This window comes from Phodopus roborovskii, unplaced genomic scaffold (assembly GCF_943737965.1).
Source record: "Phodopus roborovskii unplaced genomic scaffold, PHOROB, whole genome shotgun sequence".
Taxonomy (NCBI): Eukaryota; Metazoa; Chordata; class Mammalia; order Rodentia; family Cricetidae; genus Phodopus; species Phodopus roborovskii.
Genome location: NW_026126585.1, coordinates 12,685,558 through 12,693,323, shown reverse-complemented (window position 1 = coordinate 12,693,323; position 7,766 = coordinate 12,685,558). Strand labels below are relative to the sequence as shown.

At 42.7% G+C, this 7,766-nt stretch overlaps 1 non-coding gene across 1 annotated transcript; it reads right to left on the bottom strand.

Annotated features, from left to right (window-relative positions):
• Positions 1-645: 645 nt before the first annotated feature.
• On the bottom strand, positions 646-780 carry LOC127236497 (small nucleolar RNA SNORA70). The gene has a single exon (XR_007835777.1). It is a non-coding gene; the product is annotated as a small nucleolar RNA SNORA70 (small nucleolar RNA).
• Positions 781-7,766: the final 6,986 nt, after the last annotated feature.

The window sequence follows — 7,766 nt, the reverse complement described above, 5'->3', positions numbered from 1 at the left end:
CATGAAGGGAATTCATCCTGATACCCAAATCATTGCAAAATGATGCATAAACAAAGCTGCTTCTCAGGATAAAGGTAAGCGCTCCTGTTGCTAAGAATGAGGAGAGGATTCTGTGTTCTGTGATGCGCATTGAGTATCCCCAACATGTTCTTAGAATAAATGTATCTAACAGCATAAGCAGGTGCTTGTCATGGCTGTGGAGGCATGATCAGAAATGGTGAGGACAACAAAATCAGAGGCTCCAAAGCAACCGGATCCGGGATCACTTTCTACCTGGTGTAGACCAACTTGAGGACTGATGAGTTTCCTTAGACAGATGAGACAGTGGAAACCCTCAGCGGTCTGGGACCCACCATTTGCCCATGGAATCATGGCTGGGGACATGTTTGACCCCACAGTCATCAGGCTTGAGCCAGGTACTCTGAGTCATCTGCATTAAACTTGATGAAGCCTCGCTTTGAGTTGTGGCTTCTGTCAGGCAGGGAAGTTGAACTGAGCTCTGTGCAGGACCTCAACCACATGCACTTTGTTCTGCAACTTGGCCAATACGTACCCTGGCCACTGTGTCCTGGAGCTTCCCAAAGACAGCTCGAGTAACTGTGGAGCATTGTTTCAGGACAGCGCTGAGATCGGAGACATGGAGAAAAGTATCTCCATGGTCCCTTAGGGCAATTCAGATTGGCAGCGTGCTGTGTATACCATCGTGGTGGCTGCCGTTTGCAGCCAATGCTCACCAGGCCCCCATGAGGAAAGCAACCTGGTCATCTTAATTGGCTGCAGAGAGATGGTTATTTCTTTTAATCTCTAGATATGTATTAGTTATTTTCTCATAGATACCTTAAAACTGTATTACCAGGACAAGATAAAAATTGTATATGCATTCATGGGATTGAAAAAAATTATGCTGGATTTCTGTTATCAACTAGGTTGGAACAGGTAGGATGCTGAATCCATCTTCTTGAAGGCAGGGTTTAAATGAGTCCACAAGACCCAAGACAAATGGTAAACAGGTATTTATTAAGGAAGTACTTACACCTCTGTCTTCCCTAAGAAATGCAGTCTCTGCCTTTCTGATGCTCTCACAGAAACCCAAGAGCCTGAGCCAGCCCCTCCTCTACCTGAAGCCACGCCCATAGGGTGTGGCCCACCACTGCAAGTGCACTGGCAAAGCAAGATGCTACTACATCTTCTACGATGCTTTCAGAATACACAATAATCCCCAGCACTCGGGAGGCAGAGGCAGACTGATCTCTGAGTTCAAGGCCAGCCTGGCTTACTGAGTGAGTTCCAGGCCAGCCAAGGCTGCAAAGAGAGACCCTGTCTCAAAAAGTGGAAAGAGAAAAAGAAAGAAACAAAACATACAATAATATATTATTTGTTGCTGAAAAAAGTTTAAAAGATAGTACAAAGAAAATATATGTTTCTGTAGTGCTGGGAATGAAATCCAAGGCCTATACGTGCTAGACAAGACCTCTACTGAGCTATACGTCCAGCCCCTAAAGGAAATTTTTATTTAATCAATTGTAATTCTACCACCCACAGAATGGTAATTAGACTATGTCCTCCTAGATGTGATTTAAAAAGACTCAGTTTATCAAATATTTATGTGACATTTTTGGATGCATGAGCTCCAAGGACAAGACTTTGCTTCAGCATAATGGTAAACTCAGATAGAACAAACATAGTTCAAGCAATTTCTTCAAAGAAAATTCATGATGGACCTTTCTTGATACGGCTATTAAAATGGAGGGAGTGAACTGTTTGCAAAAGGTAACTTTATAACCAGAACAAGATATGCAATTACTGACTTAATAACCAAATTACTCTGTGATATTACTTTCATTGAGAAATGTTACATACCTAATAAGAACTGGGATGGGGTATGCTCTGAATTTTCCCACTTAATTTATTGCAATACCTCCAAGCATTAGAGAATGTCTGGGTGGAATGTAATTCTCCAGCTAAATCACAAATCTGCAGAGTGAGGGAAACTCAAACCCTAGATTTTGTCCCAGAGTTTAAAAGGTAATATTATTATGATGATCTCACATGCCAAGGCAAACCCTGCAGTGTTAAAGTACAATTGACTTTAAAACACACACCATAATCACAATAATTTGTAAATAAATAATAAGTGATATATAAATAAGAATGAGGTCAGGATATCTAAGCAGGGCTTTAGATGCTAACCACTCCAAATTTAAATTGGTCAAAGACTAAAGACATTACAGCTACCCATACAGCTAACTGTATTGTTACATGTAACTAAAAGTGTTCTCACAATTTACTTCTAAAAGCTCTAAGACACCCCAGCTAACACTCTGTGATTGCATCTCACCTGAAAGTTCAAAGGTCCAGTTATTTTAAGAGTCTAAGCCTATAATGGCATCCTTATTGATAATTATACGTTGTGGAATGTATAACGATTCCCTGATCTTTTGATAATGCCTGGGCTGGTTGAATGAGACCCCAAGTGAAAGCAGTAACTCAGATTTCCTTCCTTTGTGATTTGTAGGGTCTAAATCTCACCACTGCTTTTTCATTGTTTGGGTCTTATTGTGTTAAAGGGTAGGGCCACCCTGATAAGAGCAAAGGAAAGCTGTAACACATTTGGGGGAAGGCAGCATAGATTTCCTCCAACTTCAACACAGGGACCCACCCCGAGGGCCTAGAACCATGGGAACTTCCTATAGAAGCAAGTACCAGTCTATGAGCTGAGGAAATGGCTAAGTCAGCAAAATTCTTGCTTGGTAAGCCCGAGGGCCTGAGTTCAATCCGTAGCACCAGTGTAAAGAGCTTGTAAGCCCAGCCCTAGGAAGCAGAGACAGGTGGATGCCAGGGGCTCACTAGCCAGGCAGTGCAGCCAAATAGGAGAGAGGCTGTAGATCACTGAAAGGCCCTTTCCCAAAAAAGGAGAGTGGAAGATGGAGCTACAGTTCAGTGGTAGCGCACTTGCCTCTCACACACGAAGTCCTTGGTTCAATCCCTAGTTCTGCTGTAAGCAAACAACTATGTAATGTGGAGAGTGATTACGGGAGACGCCGATGTCTACCGCTGCCTCCTCGTAAGTACACTCAACACACACACACACACACACACACACACACACACACACACACCAGCCTATAATTCCATTTCATTGATGGAATCTGGAGCAAAGTGTCTACTGGCTCTGGGAAAAACGAGGTACCACAAGTTAGAAGAAGCTCAGATGAGCATCTCCATTTTATGCTCTCAGTAGGTCATCATCGAGCCCCACAGACTCAGGAAGAAAAAGTTTTCTCTGGGACTCCAGCGAACTGTGAAGAATCTCAATTTTGTGGCTGAGGATGACAACCACATAAAGTCTCAGAAGGAGACAGAAAGAGACAAAAGAAACAGCAACAACTTTGAAGTCACTTCTGAAAACAGAGGACTGTCCTGTTCTGTTCACAGAATAATAGTACTGTATTTTCTGTTCATAGGCTAGCATATCCAAAAGGATTTGCATCCATCCCCTGCCAGCTTGCAGCTGTGACTGTCACAATCCTTGGGTGAAACTTTGCTCCTTGTCCATTTCAGTCTGACTTACTTGTGAAAGCTTCCAGCCACAAACGTGCTTGGCACTGAAGCCTCCTACCCTCCCCGCAGGGCAATAAACACTTTGGATCCCGCCGAATTGGTTAACAAGGCAAGCAATTCTACTAGACTATGGTTCTGTCCATCATGGGTGACTTTATCCATCCTCATGGGCTTTTGGTGACATCAGAAAACTTTTTGTATGTTTATGTATGTGTGCTCATGTGGGGTGCATGCATGTGTGTGTGTGTGTTTATGTACACATGAGTACAGATGCCCACAGAGGCCAGAGGCATTGGAAACCCCTGGAGCTAAAGTTACCAGTGCTTGTAAGCTGCCTGAATTGGGTGCCAGGAACTAAACCTGGATCTTCTAGAACAGTAAGTGCTGAACCATCGCTGTAGCCCTCCGCCTTATTTTTTGAGACAGGGTCTCTCAATGAACCTGGAGCTGACTGACTTACCTGGGCTAGCTGATAAATCAAGCCTGGGGGTATTTCCACCTTCAATTCCCCAATACTGGGGTTATAAGAACATGCCTCCATGTCTAGCTTTGTAAACATGGATTCTGGGGATCTGAACTCTGGTCCTCAGGCTTGCAAAGCAAGCACTTTTACTCACTAAGCCATCTCCCTAGCCCCCTGCAAACATTCCGATTGTCCCACTAGGAGTGGAGAGATCTGGCTGGCATCTAGTGGTAGATAGAGGTCAGGGGCATTGCTACATAGCCTGCAAGGAAGGCCAGGTATCGCAGTTGGTTTTAGAACAGTGCAAATAATATCCTATAAGACACAACAGCTGCTCATAGTAAAAATTATCTTGCTTATCATATTACTAACTCTAAGGTTAAAGTTCTCTAGATGAGAGTTGTATGTTTTTGCAAGTGCTCTGTGGAAATGGACAGGGTGGAGCTGGATTGGGATGGAGTAGGGATGTAGGCGTGTGTTCCAATACTTTGATGTGCTTCAACACCTCTCCTTTGTTTTATAACTCATTGCCATTTTGCTCCATGACTTCCAACCAAAGGACATAAAGAGTTACTTTTAGAAAAAAGCAAATGTTGGTCTCCTCTGGGAGCCAAATGGTGAAAGCTAACTTCTCAAGTGACCTCAACTGTTTCTCACTAATTGACTTGCTTTTCCAGCTGGTAAAGGAAAACAACCCAGACAACGGTCTCTGCAGCTCTTCAAAGATTTGAGTGGGTGTGCATACCTCTTTCTGTGTGTGTGTGTGTGTGTGTGTGTGTGTGCTGTGCCAGCTACATACAACTTGAAGAAGCAAAATGTGTCATTCCTGAAATTTGATAGTCAAAGAAATAAAGTCAACTAGGAAGGAAACATGAACTCATGGGAAAGAAGATAAGCTCAGCCTTGATGGCGTGTCTTCAGAAAAATCTGTCTTATAATGCCAACCAAGGTCATCTGCTGAAGTCCAGGAAAAGGAACAGTGAGGGAGAAGAAACATTCTTTTTCCGTATTCCATGGCTAATCGAAGCAGGGCCATCAGTGGAAGAAATGCCTTACCAGACTGGCCTGTGGGCATGGGGATGAGGGGGTCATGTTTTCTCCATGTCTAATTTATGCAGAAAGATCCAGCCCACTGTGGGCAGTACCATTCCTGGGTAGGCAGGTAGTACCATAAGGAAGGTGGTAACCGAGCTGGGCATGGTGGCACACATCTTTAAGCACTGCACTTGGGAGGCAGAGGCAGGAGGGATCTCTGTGAGCTCCAGGCCAACCTGGTCTACAGAAAGAGTCCCAGAACAGCCAAGGGTACACAGGGAAACCTGTCTCAAAAAAAAAAAAAAAAACCTAAATAAATAAATAAGAAAAAACCTAGCATTCACAGAGCCCTGGGTTCAATCCCTAACACCAAATAAATTGTGCATTGTGGTGTATGCCCATAATTCCAGCAAGTGGAGACAGAAAGACCACACCCTTTCGTGGCCATCACTTCTCCACTCTGAGGGACTACACCCTCACACTGTGAGACAAACTAAACCCTTTCTATGTTGCTTCTCAGCAGGTGTCTGTCATGAATACTAGAACAGTAGCTAACGCTTAAGCATCTATTACAACGCCATCATCACAACGAGGGTACTAAATACCTCCAAGCACTTTGTTGTCCTCTCCCCTTTCTTCCAAGAACACTTAACATGAGCTCTGTCCTCTGAACTTACTTTAGACAGGTGTGGTAGAGCACACCTGTAATTCCAGCACTCTGGAGTCTGGGGTATGAAAATTGCCAGTTTTATAGACAGGAAAACTCTTGTCTATAAATAAATGTTTACATACATATATATCAATGTATAATACAGTATTGCTAGGTAGGTTTCATATCATACAACAGACTTCTAGAACTTACCCCTTACCTGTTCTCTGTCCTTCTTCACTTTTTAAGACAGGCTCAAGTCAACCCCAGGCTGGTCTAGAACTTGCTATGTAGGTAACTAAAGGTGTCCTTGAGCTTCTGGTTGTCCTGCCTCAACATGTTGAGTGTTGACATTACACGTGGTAATGGAACTCAGGGTGTTTGGTTTGTTTTAGGCCGGCACTCTAACAACTGAGCTACACCCTCATCCTCTCTACCTTTTCTTAATAATTTGTAGTGCCCTGCCTGAAATATTATAGTCCTTTTAGACAAATATAAAAAAAAATCTCTGTTTGTACAACCGATAAACTCAGGGAAGCAATACCAATTCGAGTGTGTAAACCAAAGTTTCCCATGTGCCCTGTTTGGTCTAGATGTTAGACCAGGAAAGGAAGAGGGAGTGTATGTGTGTATCCACAAATATGGGTGTGTGGTTAAACATAAGCTGATCAAGAATTTTCAAGTTCCCCATTAGGACAAAATGGTTTTGAATCTTTGTCCTGGTGTTTCCTGGTTTAATAAAAACTGAGAAAATTCTTCCACCCAACCCTCAGGGTCAAAGAGCTCTGTGTTCTTGGGATGCTATTTTGTTTCCAGACTGTGTGATGTTAATTGCTTAATTGCCAAAATGAAAGGGGCGGAGTAGTAGAGGGCTTCATTTGGGAGGTCTTGATACCATATGTCAACAATACTAAGAAAAAAACACCCCTTTGTGTCTGTGACACACACATACCATACCAAACTCAGACTGACTTCCCACAAGTCCCTTCCCAGCATGCCACCTAAAAAGCTTTTTATTTGTGTGCTTTTTTTTTCTGATTTTTTTTATTACTATTTCTGCTTAGTATACAAAAATTGGGTTTTGTCATGAAATGTTCATACGTTTGAGCCATTATACTTTGTTCTCATGCATTTTCCTCCCAACTACCTTCCCCTGGTCCTCTCCTGCTGGTCTTTTCATTACATGTATCCTACCATCCACTCTATTTCCTACCTCTCTTTAGATCTCTTCTTCCTCGTCGTATTTCCCTTCCTAGTTTTGTAACTTACAAATACACATGCATAAACACACACACACATCTAGAAATATCATCTTAAATTTAGGTCCTGTTTATGAGACCTGGCTTATTTCACTTAGGGTGATTTCCAGTTGCGTTCATTTTCCTGTAAATGGTATTTCGGTTTTTTAGTGGTTGGATAAAACTCATACATATAGATGTATCATGTTTTTATTTATTCCTTAATCTGTTACCAGACATCTGGGCTGACTCTATTTCCTGGCTATTGTGAGCATCTCGCAGCAATAAACAAGGTTGTGCAAGTTTCTGTATGCCCAGGAATGGCACGGATGAGTCGTGTGGGGTTCTGTTTTGGAGCTGAAGAATTTCCATATTGATTCCGTAAGAGTGCGCAGGTTACATTCCCATCAGCAGTGACCAAGGGCTCTCTTTCCGTGACCTCATCAGCATTTGTTGTCATTTGTTTTCTTGGCAATAGCCAGTCTGGTTGGTGTGAGATAGAAGGTAGTTTTAATTTGCATTTCCCTAATGGCCAAAGACACTGAACACTTTTTCCAAGTATTTGTTGGCCATTTGTGCTCCTTCTTTTGACAGCTCCCTAGTCTGTTAACCCATTTATTGATTGGGAGGTGTGGGGTTTGGGCATTTAATCCTTGCAGTGTTTTATCCTGGATACTAATCTACTGTCTGGGGTGTAGTTGACAAAGATTTCCCCCCTCCCTCATTCTGTATACAGACTCCACTCTGGTAATTATTTCCTTTGCAGCACAGAAACCTTTTAACTTCCTACAATCCTATTTGTCAATTCTTGAGTTTATTT